The sequence below is a fragment of the Rhea americana genome, unplaced genomic scaffold (assembly GCF_003343005.1).
Source record: "Rhea americana isolate MKP2758 unplaced genomic scaffold, rheAme1 scaffold_146, whole genome shotgun sequence".
In the NCBI taxonomy this organism is placed as follows: Eukaryota; Metazoa; Chordata; class Aves; order Rheiformes; family Rheidae; genus Rhea; species Rhea americana.
Genome location: NW_028185550.1, coordinates 1,983,606 through 2,005,033, shown reverse-complemented (window position 1 = coordinate 2,005,033; position 21,428 = coordinate 1,983,606). Strand labels below are relative to the sequence as shown.

General features: G+C 40.1%; 1 protein-coding gene across 5 annotated transcripts in view; it reads right to left on the bottom strand.

Annotated features, from left to right (window-relative positions):
- The window catches only part of PLCB4 (phospholipase C beta 4), a 222,800-nt gene that overhangs the window by 184,062 nt on the left and 17,310 nt on the right, over positions 1 to 21,428 (bottom strand). For all 5 annotated transcript variants that reach the window (XM_085299169.1, XM_085299172.1, XM_085299171.1 and 2 more), the window contains exon 2: positions 17,297 to 17,356. The gene's annotated coding sequence lies outside the window, so the exon portion shown is untranslated. The remainder of the gene's footprint in view (positions 1 to 17,296; positions 17,357 to 21,428) is intronic.

The following is a 21,428-nucleotide window of genomic DNA, read 5'->3' as shown; positions in this document are numbered from 1 at the left end:
TGAGGACATTTACAAATGTTAGCTTTCTGACTGCCCTCTTAATTTCTTTGACAGCTTAGTGGATTCACAGTAACTGCAGGTATATTAGGATAACCTGTCTCAGGAGTAAAGTATTCCATCTAGCCTTTTCCTAATGTTTTAACCTAAAAATTACTAAAAGAAAAAGCCATTTCATGTATCGCAGACCTCCTGGTTCAAAGAAAATCTGTCTCATGGACATTTGTATGTTATAAAGTGAGAAAATGCAGTGTCAAATAAATTCTAGGTAATTACAATCTGAAGATGTATTCCGATGCTTTGAAAAGTTTTGGATGGGTTTGTTGCTCCTGTCTTTAAAGTGAACTGCAAATGTTCAGTTTCCCTYGAAGGAAAAAAAAGAAATTTTTTTGGCAGATAAAAAACCAAAAATAATAAGCTTGCTTTTAAATTCTGTTGGTTTTGGTTAAAGATTTGCCATGAAAATGTGTTGTATGATAGTTACTGAGACAAAAACTAAATTCTCTGATCCCAGTGAGCACTTAAATTTTCTGAAAGCAAATACAGGTTATTTAGCACTACTTCTGCAAAGCAATTATACCATCAAGATGTAGGGATGACAACCTCTGCACACAATAATATCTGAGTCAATTAACCAGATGCTGTGGTGTGCATCCAATAAACTTGATGGGTCAAAGAACTTCTGATCATCCTAAACCAACTGCAGATTATCTCAAACTGCTACCCAAATTAACTCCACATGGATTTATTGTCCTGCTAACTCTAACAACTTGGAGTAAACTACACTTCTGCAGACCTAATCAGCAGTTGAAAGTTATCTCCCCTATGAAAGTTATATGCCTCGATCATCTCAACATCATGAGGGCTCAGGATAGTTGACATGGTTCATACATCCACCTCCCGCTATCCACAATCGCTGGAAGAACATCAACAACCTTTTAAAACATCCACTCTAAGATTTGTACCAAGGACTGCAAGGATTATTGGTGAAGCTGCAATTGAATTGGAAGTGGCTTAGGACCTGGCAGGAAGGCAGAGTAAGACCTCCAGATTGCTCATCTGCAATCAGCATAGCTTGGAGGATGCTCTGAACTGTGTATCAGCTATCCTAGGAAATKCCTTTGACAAAAAAAAGCTCTGTACTCTAGATCCCTAATTTGTGCTTACCCAATCTGACCCCTTCTTGGCCCTAATTTTAAGGTTCCCCAGATGGCATTGTATCAGTACATGGACTCTTTCTTTAAGAATCCAGASATTCAGAAAAAATCTGGTCTCTGGTGATCAATATACACTGCATGGGCATCCTCTTCATGGCTTTTCCAAAGCAAGAAAAGAAAGAACCTGTCAAAGCTTGACATTTCTGCTGGAAGGAGAGCAAGATGAAATTTATATATATTCAGTCTTTCTTCAAAGTTTCCAGCAAGGTTGATGCACTGTCTATTAGCCCAGGTTTGTATATGGCTATCCATCTGCAAGAGATGTAATGGCCTTCCTGTCCTCAGGCAAGAAAAATGCAAGATTCCAGCAGCTATGCAGGACTAGCAGTAACTGCCTTTGTTATTCTACATTATCGGGCTGCAGTTAAGAAAGGCAAGTCCTACCTTCTGATTTTTAAAACTTTCTGAATCACAGAGGGTGATTTTGTATCCCCCTATTTCCTTGTTAGATTCTACCTCTTCTCTGCTTCTCAGTCTTGTGGCTTTTCCTCTCACTATACAGTAAAAGAGAATCGATACAGGGAAGCTGTGAAAAATGAATTAATGTTTCTGAAATATCTCCAAATCAAAAATGCCACACAGAGGTATTATCGGGTAATTTTTGCACATGAATATTGAACATCTTTTATAACACAAAACACTGCTGCTACAGATTTCCATTTATATATAGCTTGCTTTCTCAGACACAACTGAAAGCCTTCCACTTCCAAACACTGACTATGACATTCATTACCATACGTGATCTAGTTCAAAATGGCTTGCCAGGCCAGCTCAACTTCACAGCTGCCACCAATAAGATGCAATATATGCTGCTTAGTGTTTTCAATCCAACAAGAAAAATTCACTTCTGACATCTACACATAACTGAAAAGGACTAAGAAAAACTTGTATACCCAACCCAGTCCATCTTTCACTACCATGTATATGCAATCTGCATCCTGGGTATGTGTAGGCTATTACCTTAGATCCTTTGATCAGGCCACAGACTGCATGTGCAGAACTAACAGAAGCTTTGCAGTGATATTTGATAGTGTAATGTCTATTTTTCTAAAACACTATTTAATAGGTTTTCATATAGCTTATTATTTTAAATGATTTCAACACACTCAAAGAGTCTATATACTGCTCCTGAAGTCCCTACCCCCGGCAGCAGGGGAGTTGCTGGAGGACTCTGTGAAGAGTGAAATAGTACAGCACTGTCAAAGAAGGCTGGAAGCTAGTTGCTTCTCGAACAAAAAGAAGAAAGGCCTCTAATCCTCCTGTAGAACTGGAGTTACAGTTGAAGAACAGGTTTARTGCACTCCAGGATGAGGAGAACCCGGACCTGGCCTCCAGGGAAGCAACTGGCCTGTCTGACCCTGTGCCTTGCGTGACCACTCGGAAGAGGTGATGAGTGGTTGTAGTGGGTGATTCCATGCTGAGGGGGGCTGAGGTGCCTATCTGCCAACCCGACCCCTCCTCTAGAGAGGTTTGCTGCCTGCTGGGGGCAAGGATACRAGACGAGTCTGAAAGGCTACCAAGCCTTGTCCACTCATCAGACCACTATCCTCTGCTGCTCTTTCACATGGGTGCTAACGATACAGAGACCAACTTCAAAGCAATCAAAGAAGACTTCAAGGCCTTGGGCATGGTGGTCAAGGGGCTGGGAGCCCAGGTGGTCTTCTTATCAGTCCTGCCAATTAGGGGGAGGCATGGGAGGAGGAGTAGGAAGATTTCCCAAATCAACAACTGGCTACACCACTGGTGTTGGCAACAGGGTTTTGGGTTCTATGACCATGGAACATGGTTTGAAGACCAACAACTGGTGCAGAGAGATGGGATTCACCTCACCAAGCGGGGCATGTTTGCCTTTGCCAACAGGTCGGCCAGTCTAGGAAAGAGGGCTTTAAACTAGGTAGGAGGGGGGAAGGCGGGTGTCATACAGACACGGTAGACAACAAAACACAAGTTGGGTTGGGGAGCCTCCAATGGGTGCACACAGCTGGGGATGTGTGTTTGGGACATGGCTATGGGAGACCCCCTGTACACCCTCCCTGGGAAACCTGCAGGCATGACCACTTCTCTGAAAGGCCTGTACACCAACGCACGCAGCACGGGGAACAAACAGGAGGAGCTGGAGATCTGTGYGCGRTCGCARGGMCATGATCTCRTTGCAATCACAGAGACATGGTGGGATAGCTCTCATGACTKGAATRCTGCCATGGATGGCTCTGTGCTTTTTAGGAAAGACAGGCCAGGGAGGCRAGGTGGTGGAGTTGCTCTTTATGTGAGAGAGCAACTAGAATGCATCGAGCTCTGCCTAGCGGTGGAGGAGGCAGTCGAGAGCATATGGGTAAAGATCAAAGGGCAGGCTAACACGGGGGACACTGCTGCCGGTGTCTACTACAGGCGACCSGACCAGGAAGAGAAAGTTGATGAGGCCTTCTATAGACAGCTGGAAGTAGCCTCATGGTCACAGGCCTTGGTTCTCATGGGGGACTTCAACCACCCTGGTATCTGCTGGAGGGACTACACAGCAAGGCACAAGCAGTCCAGGAGGCTCCCGCAATGCACTGATGATGACTTCTTGTCACAAATGGTGGAGAAGCCTACGAGGAAGGGCGTCCGGCTGGACCTTCTCCTCACCAACAGAGATGGACGGGTTGGAGATGTGAAGGTTGGGGGCAGCCTTGGCTGCAGTGACCACGAGATGGTGGAGTTCAGGATCCTGCAGGAAAGAAGYAAGGCAACAAGCAGGACTGCAACCCTGGACTTCAGCAGAGCGGACTTTGGGCTCTTCAGAGACCTAATTGGAGGAATCTCATGGGTTAAGGCCCTAGAAGGAAGGTGGTCCAGGAGAGCTGGCTAGTATTCAAGCAGCACTTCCTCCAAGCTCAAGAGCGGTGCATCCCTATGAGTGAAAAGTGCAGCAAAGGGGGCGGGAGACCTGCATGGGTGAGCAAGGAGCTCTCGGCCAAATTCAGACAGAAGAARAAAATACACCGAATGTGGAAGGAGTGGACAGGCTACTTGGGAGAATTATAGGAATGCAGCCAGAGTGTGTAGAGATGCTGCGAGGAAGGCTACAGCCCAGTTGGGATTGAGTCTGGCAAGGGACGTTAAGGACAACAGGAAGGGCTTCTTCAAATACATCAGCAGCAAGAGGAGGACTGGGGAAAATGTGGGCCCACTACTGAATGGGGCGGGGGCCCTGGTGACAAGGGATACAGAGAAGACAGAGATACTGAATGCCDCCTTTGCTTCAGTCTTCACTGCTAAGGGCAGCCCYCARGAATCCCAGAGCCTGGACGTGAGGGAGAAAGTCCAGAGAAAGGAAGACTTTCCTTTGGTTGAGGATAGGATTAGAGACCTTCTGGACAAGCTTGACATCCACAAATCCATAGGCCTGGATGGGATGCACCCACGGGTACTGAGGGAGCTGGCGGATGTTGTTGCCAGGCCACTCTCCATCATCTTTGAAAGGCCCTGGAGAACTGGAAAGGTGCCTGAGGACTGCAAGAAAGCCAATGTCACTCCTGTCTTCCAAAAGGCAACTATAGGCTGGTCAGCCTCACCTCCATCCCTGGAAAGGTGATGGAACAGCTCATTCTGGAGGTCATCTCCAGACATATGGAGGAGAAGAAGGTGATCAGGAGCAGCCAGCATGGATTCACCAAGGGGAAATCCTTCTTAACCAATCTGATTGCCTTCTCTGATGGAATGACTGGCTGGGTAGATGAGGGGAGAGCAGTGGATGTTGCGTACCTTGACTTCAGCAAGGCTTCTGACACTGTCTCCATAACATCCTCCTAGGCAAGCTCAGGAAGCGTGGGCTAGACGAGCGGACAGTGAGGCAGATTGAGAACTGGCTGAAAGGCAGAGCTCAGAGGGTCGTCATCAGTGGCGTGGAGTCCAGTTGGAGGCCTGTGGCTAGTGGCGTCCCCCAGGGCTCAGGACTGGCTCCCATCCTGTTCAGCTTCTTCATCAGTGACCTGGATGAGGGGACAGAGTGCCTCCTCAGCAAGTTTGCTGATGATACCAAGCTGGGAGGAGTGTCTGACACACCAGAGGGCTGTGCTGCCATTCAGAAAGACCTGGACGGGCTGGAGAGCTGGGCGGAGAGGAACCTCCTGAGGTTCAGCAAGGGCAAGTGCAGAGTCCTGCACGTAGGCAGAAATAACCCTAGGCACCAGTACAAGCTGGGGGCTGACCTGCTGGAGAGCAGCTCTGCAGAGAAGGACCTGGGAGTGCTGGTGGATGACAAGTTGACCATGAGCCAGCAATGTGCCCTTGTGGCCAAGAAGGCCAATGGTCTCCTGGGGTGCATTAGGAAGAGTGTTGTCAGCAGGTCGAGGGGGGTGATCCTGCCCCTCTCCTCAGCCCTGCTGAGGCCGCATCTCGAGTACTGTGTCCAGTTCTGGGCTCCCCACTACAAGAGAGACAGGGAGCTACTGCAGAGAGTCCAGCGTAGGGCTACAGATATGATGAGAGGGCTGGAGCATCTGCCCTACGAGGAACGGCTGCGAGAGCTGGGCCTCTTCAGCCTGGGGAAGAGAAGACTGAGGGGGGATCTTACCAACGTGTACAAGTACCTGAAGGGAGGATGTCAAAGGGACAGGGACAAACTCTTTTCAGTTGTCCCATGYGACAGGACAAGAGGCAATGGGCAGAAATTGAAGCACAGGAAGTTCTGCCTGAACTTGAGGGGGAATTTCTTCCCTGTGAGAGTGACAGAGCACTGGCACAGGTTGCCCGGAGAGGTTGTGGAGTCTCCTTCTCTGGAGATATTCCAGGCCCACCTGGATGCAACCCTGTCTAACATGCTGTAGGTGACCCTGCTTGAGCAGGGGGTTGGACTAGCTGATCTCCAGAGGTCTCTTCCAACCTTACTGATTCTATGAGTCTATGATTCTATATGTATTAAATCATACTGTCAAATTCCAAATAAAATGCACAGGCATTTCCAAATACCACAACATAGTGGTTTTTTTGCATTCCTGGACTCATTAAAAAAGATGCTAATTTAAAGGGGGAAAAAAGTGGACTAAAATGTTATTATATTGATTCTTCTTCAAAAAACAGTTCAAGATCCTAAAATCACTAAGAGAAGTCAAGTACAAACTTAAAAAGCAACAGAGAGGATTTCCTTTTTACATTTCTGTAAAGTCACAAAATACAATATTAATGTTTTTTCCACAGTAAGAAAAATCTAAGAGGACTTCCAAGCTATTAAACCTTCCAGTGGATCATTTGTGTTATGAGCTATTAGCATAATTGGGGGCACACATTATTCTGACCTTTGTAAAACTTTCATTTCCCAAATGTGATAGGTACAAAGTGCTTTTATAATACCAATAACGATTATTTCCTATGGGAAGCTGCCAATTATAAGCTGTCAAAAAAGGTATATCAGATATACGTTGAGAAACTGAACACACCTACCAACAGTTGGACTAATTAAAGCTATTCTTCAAATATTAATAAAGCTTTTCACTTCCATAAATATAGTCTGTACATTTTACTTCAACCACATCCTTGTCAGGTCATTCATTCAACACTAATAAATATCCTACTACTGTTTAAATACAGCATTTATGCTGAACATTCACCTTTCCCTGGCAATAACCCAACACATGTGGGAAGCTGTTTTTAACATTTAACCACTTGACTCAAGTTCATATTATTTATATCAAGTCACATCAAGTGCCAGCAAAAATATACAGATATAAAAACAAATCCCTTGGGTTCTAAACACAAGTCTTAAAACTTGGAGGAGGGGGGAGCGAGGGCAGAGGAGGAGGAGGCAACAAAGATGACATATAAGGATAAGCAATAATAAAGTGTCTAATACTGTGTGGTTTGGTTTCACAATATTGACTGCAGTATATTCCGCAGAGGTCACAAGTGCAAGAGGTAGCCTCAGCCAGCCAGAGGTGTGCCCAGGCATTCTGTAGCTCTACACGCTACGTGGGTTCATTAAGCATGCCAAAGGAGGACTGCTCCTTTCAGCCGTTTTTAGTGACACAAGCTTCAGGTATTTTGCTGTAAAGCTGTTACAAGCAGTGAAATTAGACCACATAGAAAGGGAAGCCTTCTAGAAACCGCAGTCCTAGCAGATACTGCAAATACAATTTCTTCATAGGTAGCCCCGGCTTTTTGACACTCTCCCTGGATCCCACTGGATAGGCAGATATAGTTGGTAGGTTGCAGAATCTTACCAAGGAAAAGAGAATAAAAGGAAACTCCACTAAGAAATATTCAGGACACAATCATGTGCTCCACTGCAGAATACACCCTAGCTCTTACTGATGAGCCGTTTTGTACAGTACTGTTTTAACTACATTACCTTATACTTAAAGATATTTGCTGTAATATCTCTGCTTTGATCATCATAATTTTAAAGTAAGTTCTAGGATGTGATTCCCATTAACGCTCCTGTCACTTTGAAATACCTTTTCAAGATGAAAYGGACATTAAATTATTTTACATTATCTCCACAGAAACTGTAAATTAACACAGAAATGTTGAGTACGAGRAACAACAAATCTGATCCCTAATTACAAACGACATTAGAAAATACTGCATGCTGATATGTCAATGATGAAAAGAGGAAAGCTTTCAATTTTCTAAAATAAATAAATAAATAAATCCATCTCCAGTTCACTGATTATTTATGTACACAATTTATGTTCTATGCAACATATTGCTTAATTAAGGTATGGAGGGAAAAGCCCACTTTTTGAATAGACACTTAAACCAACAAACGAGATCATTTAAAATCAGACATGGAAGTTAATCTACCAGGTTCTTCAGAATGCCCTGCTAGATGCTTATCTGCATCCATAGAAACAAAAACAGGCCACAAAAGCTAGTCTGCATAGAAAAAGCTGACAGGTTTTCAGGCACACAGACCCTAGGTGAACTGCAAACAGACTTGTATGCCTAAATGTTTTTGTTTCTCCCATACAACACAGAAATGTATTATTTGGTCTGACAGAAGATGCTATGTCTAATTACAAATTCCACCTTACTTGTCAAATACCATGATGGACACAAAACCTTCATTCTCAAAGAGTTAAAACAGGCAGAATGACTTTTTGAAAGGAAATATGGGCACAAAGTTCAAATTCATGAAATTCACATTCTAATTCATCTGGGCCACTAACCTCCCACAGGACTTAGAATACTGCATCTGCCTTTCAGAGAGAGAGAGAGAGAGTTAAATAGCTGCACAGGTAAGACTCAGTATGTGGGGAAAAAAAGAATACATCTTATTAGGAGAAATTTAAACACTCATTTGCTTAGTTTTCAAAGAGAAAGGTTCAAAAATAATTTGGTCAGAGTCTCCAAGCACCAACATGAGGTGGACATTCCTGAACATCTTGCTGGAAAAGACTTCCTGCATTCAAAGAGCTTACGGCTCAGCCTAGATAAATTCAAACCAAATTCAAGGCACAAATATTTTAATAGTCAGGGTAACCGGATTTACTCCTCCTATACGTCCTCTTAAGAAAGAGGAGGTAACTTTATAAAGGCGCTTTTACATCTTCCAGATGTAAAAGCGTCTGAGAAAAGGACTCTGCAGATCTTGAAAAGCAGTGTATGTATTAGCACAGGAGTTACACTTAACATCTACGGCAGCTCCAAAGATATGCTCCCAACTGCTAGCTCAGACTGCAAAGGATCTTATAATGATCTTGTTTACAATCCAGATTTTCAAAGTCTGGTATGGATCAAACAGTAAAAAGCATAGTTATGAAATCTAAGTAGATTTACTCTCTACTTTTCACTGTAATGTTTAATAAGACTTATTAATTTTGAAAAGAAGAAACAACAGYTGAAAATATAAACAACTGAAAAGTGGAATGTGTGCTGTTAAGCAATAAACAACATTCCATATTTCTCTGTCTTTCCCCTTTGTTTTACATAAAATAACTAGACAGAAGCTCATCACTCCACACACTGTAACTTTCAAAACTTGGCAAAGCAACTCTTATACACTGTGTTTCAGATCCAATAACTCAATACGTGCTTCAAAGATCTGGCAGCAGTTCTTTTGGGAGCTACTTCCTACTCTTCTGGCTTATGCAACCTGTCGAGTCTGAAAATCTACACTTCGCAAATTAAGAGGATGTACGCGGAGAAAGAGCAAATCATAATAACCACAATAATTATAAATGAAATACTGAATGCAAATTTTGTTTGCCACACAGGTATTTGCATTGCCTGCAAAGTCATTTTGATGCAAAACAGTAAATGCCATCTTCTCAGATTCCATTTTTCCCAGGTACTGCAATTAAAAAAAATGATTATTTTCAAGTAAACAACTGCCCATAGGGCAGACTCTGTACCTATTACACAAACATTCCCAGTTCTCTAATGCAATAGTCATTTTAAGAGTAACAAAGTTACAACTTATAAAAAGCAGTTTCATGTAAAGCCACAATACGATGGGGAGTTTTGCCTTCATTAGAACCTATCCTTAACCAAACATCTCTGTCCTAAACCTGACCACTAATGTAGAGAAAACATCCCTGTATTTTTCCACAGTTTTGGGGTTTAGAGAAGTTGGACATACTGTGAGGAAAAAGAACTTCTTTCCAAATATAAAGTCTTTTCTGGCAGTAATAAGCTAATTTTCTTTTTGGCTTCACCAGAAAGCAGCAAGTTTTAAAACTGAATGCACTATTCATGTGGTATAGGAATATACATCTGTTTGTTTCAAAGAAAATATCTGCTGGGCAAATAACCTTGGCATTTCATTAGTGGGGTTTGGTAGATGGTTTCAACTGGAGAAGAGTCAGAAGTGGATAAGACTTTTTATACAAACTTAGCTACGCGCATGACCTTGCTTCCTCTCCCAACACACACTTATTTCCTTTTTGTCACTTGTATTATTGCCTATCCTTCCTTCTCTATCTTGCTTCATTTATTTTGCAGATCTTCCTATACCTTTCAGATTGTTCTGCCTATTCTTTCACCTCCTGTATCTCTCTTTCTCAGATGCTTGGCCCCAGCTGAGGTCAGCAGCTTAACTCCCACTGACTTTACTGCAAAGGGATCCCCTGGGAACACAGGAATGTTACCCGCCATCTCTGACCCCTGCCATCACTGCTCTTCAGTTTTCACATACAGTCATGCCATCTAATTTTAGGATGAGAAACTGGAAGGGGAATAGTTTCCTCCACTCCTTTCTATCCTACACTCTCCACTCCCAGACAAAAACTCTGGCTGATTAGTTTGAGTGGACACTTGTGATCTGATCTCCTCCAAGAGCCAATGCAATTCACTATCCAGGAAGAAAGCAACCAAGACAAAAAAAAAAAAAGTGAGAAAAACAAAGAAATCCCATAACCCAGAGTCTTAGTGAGCTGAGCCAGCTCAGCAGAGGGCTCATCTGAGACTGCACAGAACAGAATTTGCAAACTCCATTTTCCTCAGGTTTCCTTGAGGCCTAACAACATGAGCTGTCATTTTGCAACTCACTTTTTCAGACCTCTTGCCCACTGCAGTTCTTCCCACGTTGCCCATCTCTGTATACAAGACTAGGTCTTCAAATATTTTTAAGAAACAAGGTTCTAACTTCGGGCACCAATAAGATATAAATCTTGAATAAAGTAACAACCGGGCTTAGTTCCTTATAACACTTCCACACCTTTGCAAAACAAACAAGATAGTCTTTCCTTCTGGAGGACTGGGAAATAAATCTTAAAGGGAAAGTTTTACAAGGCTGCCACTTAAAGAAATCCCCAAGCCAATAAAAACAACCTTTCTTGGCTGAAAACAATTGATTATTCAGGTTAGTGTCGTACATCCTTCCATATACACACCTTTCCAACAACAAGAAATCTATAAATGCAAGAATATCAAGAGGGAAAAAAAAATTATTGTCTCTAAATACCTTTACCTCTTCCAAGTAATATCTTCTAGTCATCATATAACTTATCAGACAGACTGGATCAGATCCCAGGCCCGCCTAGTTCAGTACCGTCTCAGATGCCAGCACCAGATCCTTTAGATGAAGGCATCAGGATCTCACAGTAGGCAGGTACTGGATAATCTGTCCCTCTACATTAGACCTCATGCTGACCTCTGCTAATCAGAGATGACCTTATGCAATGAAAAATAAGGTTAAATACATCCTTTTGGATTTATTACTAATTATAATAATCATATGGTTAAGAAGAACTCCAAAGATCTTCAAGAGCTTTTATTATTTTCCCCCCTCCCCTGCCTTTTTCTGCACTAGAATGCCTGAAGACTGAAAGATTCCAGTCCCAGAAATGGTAGAGTACATCCAGCTCATCTCACCTGGCCACAAGTAGTTTGAAGCTGTAGTCTGGTAAACTTAATTAGTCCTCTCTAGAAGTCCACTAGTCACTCATTCTTTCCCCACTAACCTCCATTCTGCCAGCACAAATGAAAACTGATTCAGCTGAAAAACAACTTCTTGTAATTGTATTTAGCAAGCTATTTTCAGCCAGATCAGTTCCCTGATAAAATTCACTTGTCAATTACATAAACTTTCGGTGTGACTTGCAAGTGAGGTTGGGGACTACTTTCTTTAGCAGCAATATTGGCTTAAACGTACATGAAACTATGAGAACCTGACAACTGAGATGATAACTACTGCTCTAAGCTATCTGTATGCTCTTGTCACCACTTGCTTTTTAGTTTGGATAGTTTTTTTCAAAAAAAAAAAAAAAAAAAGAAAAAAAACAGTACGCATATTCTGCTCCTTCCACACTCATGTTTCCCACCAAAAACATCCACCCATTGCTGGACTTCGCTATAATTAAACAAAACAGTCAAAGGAAAGTATGAAGAACACACGATCACAAACAGCAGGAAATGTTTGGAAAACAATGCTTCTTCTGGATGCAGTAAGTTTCATTTATTTTTCTTATGCCTCTCTATTTTTGTTTTATACTGTTGACTCCAAGTTTTAATGACAGAAGATATTTTAAGCATTCCTGACCTAGAAATGTGCTAAGAATAAGAGATTTTCTTTTTGTAAAGAAAACATTGTCCATCCAAAGGGAAATTCAGAATATACTCCACCTAAATAAGCTATGCATATTGCTTATGAACAGCAGATAAATTGTTAGATCTAAAGAATTCAGTTTCCAGGAGCCAGCAGTAACATGCATAAAGAATCACATGGTCTATAGAATCATTGGACCTGATTAGGAGAACAGTAGTTGGATTCACGGACATAACAGATCTGCAGAACAAAAGGCAGCTGAGATGGAAAATATCCACACACAAAAGTCTTAATTGCTATATTTATCAGAGACTGGAAGAAGCTATCTAGTTTTATCACAGAAACAATGTCAGTAGCTAGCGTTAAAAAAATCTCTGTATTTTGAGAATAAGAAACTGGGAAAATTGGCAGGGGTTACATTTATCTCCAGTAAGAATTCCRTTTCTCTTCTTTGCTCTCCCCTAGCAAGTGTCACTTCCATTTGGGGAATGACTAGGAGGCAAATGCATTAGGGCTAAAATCTGTCTTCAAGTATATCAATGTTTACATGGATAAACTGTGCAGGTATGACAATGGAGTTATTGTAGACCCACTGTGGCATAAGGAAATAAGCTCAAAATATTTGAGATCTTAACAAAAAGACTAAACAGAAAAAGTTCATGAGGTTTGGGCCTTCTTAAGTCAACAGTAGCCAGTGTAACATCATGAATTACAGTAAATAGTTCTTACAATTATATTGGTATACGAAACACTACGTTAATAGTGTTTCTTTTGCGTTTGCAGTACTTACACAGCTACAGGAAGATGTCTGTGGCTATTTGATCCTATTTCAGAGGCCCCAGAAATGTGAATGAGTTGTCATCCAAACCTACCAAGTATTCCCTCAACTGCTAAAGCAAAAAAGCAGTCATTTCAGCTATAAAAATAAGATTCAAATAAAGCTCTCAGTTATACATAACTTGGAGCATTATGCAATATATATGATACAGTCCTTTGAGCTTGCTAGACATTTCCAAAAGACCAGAAATATCAGAAAGAAGCACACATTTTATAGCTATGATACGCACAAAATACGTAATAACATCTTGAAATCATACATTGTTTTGGTCAGTATGTCATTTTATATCCCCTCTCTCACATAAACAAAGAGCTTCGTTGATTTTCTTAATGTTTGAAGAGTTGAGAAATATATTCAGTAAACGTCACATTGGTTGAAGACCAGAAGAGAAGACATTGTGTGTTAAGCTTCAACAATTTTAAGAAGCTAGGTTTTAGAGGAGCCAGTAGGCATTCTTCTACTTTGGCAACACAATAGGAAGGAGAAAACCTTACCGACTGGATGCCTCAATGATCTTTCATGACCCTCTAGTATACAAGACAGAATTGCATCATTTTGCATGGGGTTGAGCCATTCTGCCCTTCGCCCCCCACCCCCAGAGTCCACCAGAGCAAACCTCAGCCATGCAGCCCCCTTGGCAAACAGGTACAAGTTGGCATGTACAGTAGGGTAGACAAACGCTGTTTACACGTCCCRGAGGGACGCAGCTGACAGTCTCTCTCTGCACGTCTGTCTCATTACCTACGCCACAAGGACTGCTAGCCTGAAGGGATTTGTCAGTACCCTGTTATCAGCATAACTAAGATAAGAGTAAGATAGATAAGAAAAATGAAGCAAATAAAAAAAGAAGAATGGTGTCCATTCAGACAAATGCAGACAGCACAGCTGCAGAGCATACAGAAACAGGTAAAAAGAAACAGAAGAAAGCCTTACACACAAGTAAATGTACCTAACACTTATATTAGCTCTTAGTATTCCTGCCTCCTTAATATCAGACATCCACAAGCTCTGGGTTGAGGATCAGTTATTCAATAACATATTAAAATCATATTAAAGGAAGAGGATTTAGTAGCGGGAACACTTTCTTATGTTTAAAATCTGTTCTGTCTTATGTAATAGCTACAATTTGCATCTTTCCCTTCCTTCACCTTCTTTCAGTCAGGAAGGCATTTCAACTTTTTTCCCCCTCAAACTGTTGTCTGACTCCCTGGTTTGGATATATTAATGTTCCTTGGGCAGGCCAGATTCAACTACTGCCTACCTATAGGGAAAACAGTCAGCTAACAACTACTCCAGTGCTTGGCTAAATCCTAAACAGAACATTAGCAGAATGCTCTTTTCTGCAAGCCTGGATTTTGTCCAAAACCCCAGAGCGAGGCACTTCCACATCATGAAGCTCCTGTTTTGTATAAACCTGAACTTTTTTTTAAAATCACAATGTACACAATTACATAAGTAGGATTAGTGTAGGCAGCATTTAACTGGCTTTCAACACATGATACAGTGATAATTAGGAATCTTTTTGTGGCTGAGAATGAGGTTGGGGTGAATGCTTTTCTTAGCTCCATGTTTGAGAGATACAGTGGCACAAACAAGAGAATAGATAATTTCATTGAGTRCATACAAGCCAAATGATCTCACTATGCCTTTCGCTCTGTAAAAAGTCTGCATGTCTAGCCTGTAAAAATATCACAGAGATTTATTTCATCTCCATAAAAATCAACTGATGCCTGTTGATGAGAAAAATATCAATGAGGTAACTGTGAAGATCAATACATTCTTTTAATTATTATTCTAGTCAGGAATGCCCAGTAAACACCATCACCTTCACATTATAGACTTTGATGGGAGTTTGGTAGTCTTTCCTTCCAACAATGTCAGAGAAACTGTAATTTATAAAGAATTTTTTCATTAGTTAATTCTCTCTTCAGTCCAACCTCTTTCAGAATAGGAAAATGGTCAAAGTTCCTCTACCTGTTGATGGCATCACTATATGTAATGATGTTCAATGATACAGGTGGCACTTACATATTTGCACATCACCATGTAAACAGAAATAGCTACAGAGACACATTGGTTGACCTCATCTCCTACAGCAATATGGTCTAGAACCACACACTGTAATAAATCAAACAATAACGTGTGATGGTCTCACTTGACCTTTAATAATGTGATGTTTTAGCATATTTGGCACCCAAAATTCCACCTCTCTCTCCAGGCATCCTTGAGGTAACCAGTATTAACTGCAGCACACTGCTCACAAAACCTAAGATTTGACTGCATAAATTCTGACTGCCAGGAACTATTTCTGCTTGTTTTTTCTTATCTTGCTATTGAGCCAAATCCTCTTCATATTTACCTTATGTCAATTCAGAAGATTTGGAATTTACTTTTTCTTTGTTCCAAAATCTTTTAGTCTTTGACTTTTAAGATACTGCATGAAACCTACAACATACAGCTGCGTATACTATGTTAAAATGGTTAAAAATGGGTCCATCTGGGAAGTGAAAAGCAGCTTCCCTAACTTCCTTTATGCATCTCCAAATTTAATAGCTTTTCCCATTATGTAGTGTTTTGTTTAGAAAGTATGCAGGACACTCCAATGCAATAAAGAGTTAATCAGGATATGGTAAACCAATTCATCCCCTACTTTTCTTTATTTATTCTAACAAATGAACCAATTACTCCTGCAGTTGCATTTATGGTGTGATATCGTTCCAAAGCTCCAGTAAGAGTTCTATTGCTTACACCTGGACAAGAAGTTAGTACCATCTGTTTTTTCAGACTTTAGCTTATAAGTATACTGTAAATATATGCTTAGAGAAAGCTATTTCTGGCCCACGAAGCTTTAAGGATTTTTTTTTTTTTAATTATTTTAACAAACTGCACTTATGCCCACAGGAGAATTATTTTAATCATTTACAAATAAATAAATTAATAGTGATAGAACACTAGGTCACAGTGCAACAAATTTCCTAAATTCCTGTGGAACAGCACAGGGATAAATCGACTACAAMAAGCGAAAAGCCAGGGAAACAGAAATGGTTTTAATGACTGAGTCCAATGCTATACATAGACAATGCATCGCCTACAATCATTGTACTATTAGTTTTAATTCTAAAATTCTATAAGAGCAGGGCCATCACATCCTTCAGACATTGCTGACTTTTCTTTGCTGAAATTTTCCTATAATGGATCCCTCCACTGAAGAGCTCCCATCCGCAATCAGAATCCTCATCTAAAAAAATCATCTAATATCATATCAAAGAATTCTTGTATAAATTTAGATATTTTTATATGAACAACAACAAAAGGTAAATACACCACCTCTCCATAGCCATTTACAGAAATTTCAGTAGAAAGAACAGTGAACAAAGTTCAACATTCTACTTACCTGTACAGCTATGTTCCTATACACTAAAGTGACAGGCATCAGGGGACTCATTTAAGCTAAATGGATTGGCTCAAACAACAGGGCAAAGCACCATCTCAGCTGGTCTCCTATGACTCASGATTAGTGGTGCTCAGAACTGGTGACAAACTGGCCCTTTTTGGCCTGCTCAGAGCCTACGTGCTGAAGCAGGTATAATTTGGTGCTTCTGGAAGAAAAGTTTTCAGATAGCAGAAGCYGATAGCGTAAGAATCTTGGGTGCTGTTGAATACATAAACTAAGCTCAGACTAGAAACACCTATAAAATGAACTTAAACAGGTGTGTGAGAAGTGTCCCAACCCTGAGTGTTAGAGAAATATTCTTTATCGCTAATTTGAGATCAGGGAAAAAAGGATGTAATCACATGGAAACTAGAGCACTTACATTAGCCTTTGCAACCATTTTATGAAGGGTTCCACATAGGTATCGTGAGTTCTCAGTGACCTCATCTGTTTGCAAACCTCAAGCCCCTAGTAGGCTAATATTTTGAGAGGAGAGAGAATCCTTTTTTTTTTTCCCCAGGCCTGTTTAAACCACAGTGCCTATCTGTGGCATTGGTTGTTGTCCCATCCCATCCTATCCTGTTCCCACTCACACCCATACACACATCCACACAGCTTTTACTTACTGTCAGGGTATTTGGTTTTCAGGAGAGGAACTCAACATACTCTGAAGCTACAGACTTTTGGTCTAAATTCCTAATAATGTCTCTCATGCTAGATTATCCTCTTTCAGAATATGTTCTTCATTCTACTAACAGCACAGCATAAAAACATTAACTATTTTAAACTTGAGGCAAATAACCTACTAAAAAAACAGCTAAAATGAGARAATGGGAAAATGCGCTTACCTTTTGAAAATCAGAAATTACTCTGTAGAAATTCCCATCGTAGATAATCAGCTCCTTTCCCTTAAATAATAATAAAAAAAGGCAATGAAACAAATATTTTATGAAAATTCACTAAGTTGTAAGCTATGCATATGGTAGATAGAACACACCCTCTAATATTTTTCCTAGAAAACTGAAAAAGCTGTAATAGTACATATTAATATACAGTTACCTAATAAAATACTGTGAAACTTTTCAAGATTTTTTTTGCAGAAATAATTCCCCCTCATGGATTAGAATATATACACTGTTGCACTCCACTCAGCAAGTTTTTAAGATCATTCTATTTTGAATTTCCCTTCTGTCTTTGTTATCTAAGCAAAAGCTTAGCTGCAATTGAATCTAATATGCAGTATCCACTTCTCCATGCATTTAGGACTAGAAAGTAACCCTTTGATGGAGGCCAAGAATGAGCAGTGCGAGAAACATACCTCATGAGCTAAAATCGGTAAGAAACTGATGTTTTAGGGTTTATGTAATCAGGTCCCTTTGTCACCCCTACTATGGGCAGAGAGTAAATTGTGCCAAGGTTATTTAGTGCCAAAACACATTCCCCCATTACTTTTGCCAGCACTCTAGAGTGATGAAAACATCAATTAATTCACTGATGTCCATTCCTGCTTTGTCTTCTGCTTCTGTCAGAGTGGGGAAGGGACTAGCAGCCCTAGCGCACTTGACACTTCAGCCCTTTGGGGTAGTGCAGTGGGTAAAGAGTCTGACATCATTCCCTCAGCCTAAGACATCAGTGCACTGATGGCTCAACAGCAGAACTCTAAATTTAAATATTTTCATCTTCTGCAATATACATCATGAAGTGAGTGCTACAAGGGAGACTTCTCCCCCAAGCTCCCTCTGCGGAAGGAGGAAGTACTGGCACATCTCTATCAATACTACCAATTGCCTGCCAATTGTTACTTTTTCTGTTTTTTAAATGCACAGAAGCAATTCTTCATCTACGTCATTCATATGTATGAGACTCAAAATGTACATAAGCAATGTGTTAGCAAGCACTAAATAAGCAAAGCAGCAGAGATACGGGAATTAGAATGAGGATGACAAAACAGTGTGCAAAAACAAATTCAAATTCAATTAGAAACCTATGCTTTATAAAAGAAGATATGTTTTAAAAAAAAGTGTTTTCAATTTTGAAAATAGTATAAAATTAACTATAATGGCACCTTCAATTGAATCTCTACCATCAGCTCCTGAACATTAAGAGAGAAGCTCTATAATTATGTTACATCTTTTTTCCTTTAAAGTTAAATAAATTGACGTCTAATATTCAGAGCATTTACTCAGGATGAAATCTGACCTGGTACCTTTTACATTTTAAGAGGTACAGAAGAAGAGAAAAGAAAAAAAAAAATCTGTATTTATACAGATACAGATATATTTAAAAAAAATCAGAAAGATTAGGAACTGAGAGGCTCAGAGTGCACAAAATGCCCCAAGTAGTTTGCTAGAGGGACTGCAAACCAAGGTAGCTGCATTTACAGCAGTGAGAAGAATTTTAATGATTTGGGCCTGTATCAAATCATAAATAACAGTAAACTATTTTCTTTAAGATTTTAGGTTGAAGACTTCTGAAGTTGCCAAAAAATTATATTAAAACAGTAACTTTTCCAAGATATAAACAGTAACTGAGAGAATGGTAGTTAGGTATTTTATTTTTATTAAATATTGACAGTGCATTCTTCTAGTAAAAGATGACACAGTGCCTTTGGTGTNTTTTTTTTTTTAATGCCTCAAACTCTCTCATTATGATAATGCACTTTCAGGCTCGCCTCAGTAGCCTTAAATTACATGACAAGGTATCACTTTGTCTCCCCCACCTCACAACCACCGTACACAAAAGAATGAGAGTCTCTACACTTATTTCCAGGGACAACTAAAGCCAGCTCAGTGCCCTAAATAAAAATCACTATTCAAAACATGTTACTGATGGAAAAACAAAGACGCTACAAAAATATTTTGATACAAACAGATTATTCTACTAGTCTGCAACGAGATACACACCTTAGATATTTTTCTTCTCTTGCAGATTGTGATCAAATTTCAGAGTTACATCAACATAAAAATCAGCAGTGTTTCATTGAAATCAGTGGCATCATACCACATCTAATGCACGAAACAGAAACAGAATCTGTTTCTCAATTGTCTTTAATTGTTTACAGCTTTCTGGAATAAAAATTGCCATTGGGCTCTGAAATTTCTCATGTGCCATGTAAACAGACAAGTACAAGATCATAAAATTTAATGGAAAAAAACAGTTTCTCTTTAGTTATGCAAATATCAAAAATCTTTTTTTTTCTCTAGTTAAGTACTTCTTCAGAAGCTTGTTTGCATTAAAATCTCCAATGGCCCTTTTAGTGAGACTGTAAATTCTTTGAGAGAAACACTTAGAGCCAGAGTCAAGTTTCAGTTACATGGTAGCAATGCAGAGCATTTCTTAATTCTCAGTAACCTAACTACGGACGGGTAAACAGCCTGCAGCTGCAGCCTCAAGTTTGTTCCATAGTGGGTTGTAATGGCTAAAATAATAAAACCCCAGAGCTTTAATTTCTCTCCTGTCCCAAGGAAAAAACAAACAAACAAACAGGTAAATAAGTTGGTCTTAAAAACCTTGACACTTACTTTTTATAAAGGATCATTGATTGTATAATCCTTACCTCCCAAGCCCATGGCCAGATAGATACCACAGGATCTCAATGGCAAAACTGCTGAACACTGTTCCGCAAGTTGAACTCAATAGAAGTTAAACACTTAAACTTCTAAAATGGGCTATATATAAACACCTAATCTGGTATTCACACTCACAAGTCAGATTTTAGGCATTCAGATTATTCTCTGAAAATTAGCAGAACCTTTCTGATCTTTGTCTCTTGCTGCTCATGGTTCCTCATTAATGAAAGCAAGTAACAACAACCCTTCAGACCACAGATGTGAGGTTTGATAAATGCCCAATAAGCTGCCATAGCCTGCCTTACCATGTAACGGGGAATACCAAATCCTGAAGGATCCAGTATCCATCATTGGCCACCACAAATAATATCACTAGTCTTTCTTCTAACCGGGACATCACAAGTTGGCTTTCAATCAAGTTTTCACATTGGGGTCTGCAGACTCCTGGGGATTCACAGATAACTGCTAAGGATCTGTGAACACTAGCTAAGAAAAACATCAACAGTAAACTATTTTCCATTCTCGACAAACATTTCTAAATATACTTAATATCTACCAGCTTCAGCAACTCAGTTCTTTATTCTGTCTAGCACAAATGACAATCAGGTAGTACACATAATACCTCCCACCCCATGAACTAATTAGCCAATTCTTTGTATTGTGAGAGTGCTATTAAAATTGCTGTTGTTTCACTTCCTCCTTTCCTAATGGAAAGCATCCTTGTATATTTTATGCTTGCCAATCTATCAAAAAAGGTTATATTGAAACAAAATCCTGTGAGGAAAAATGTCTCAGTATTATTTAACAGTCGTCTACCAGTAACAGCTGAGCAAGCAAAAAAAGGGATTTTACGGTTCTCACTATCAGTCAGCATCAAAAGTGAATGTTATGGCAGTGTCGCAGAATCTAGAAAGAACACAAGGTGATATGATGATAGACAACCTTCAGTCTTCTCAACAGAGTTCTTCAAAAGTAAAGTAAGCACATTCATAACAGAACAGCAAACTGGCCAATCAGCTATCACTGTGAATGTAAAAATATGGTTTTGTGTCACTAGGGAATTGCTAAGGCTAAAAAAAAAAAAAAAACACTAACAAAATCACACCAGAATCAGAATTGCTGGTAGAGAATAGGAGCCAAGCAATTCCATCAGTATATGCCAAATTCAAGAAAAGGCTGAGTATTCAAACCAGCTTTCAGCCTGAACAAAGAGCAGCTCCTACTTTACACTGCAGAGATCTGCTGCACTCACCAGCTGAGTCATACATGTGAAATAYGAGCTGAAAGTGAACTGTTGAGAAAAACGTTTGTTTTGCCCCCAGGTTTCAGAAGACATGGTGATTATACTTAATGATTTCCTACTGGAAAGATGAGAGAGACTGAATAAGTCTGTCATGTCTTGCTCTGATGG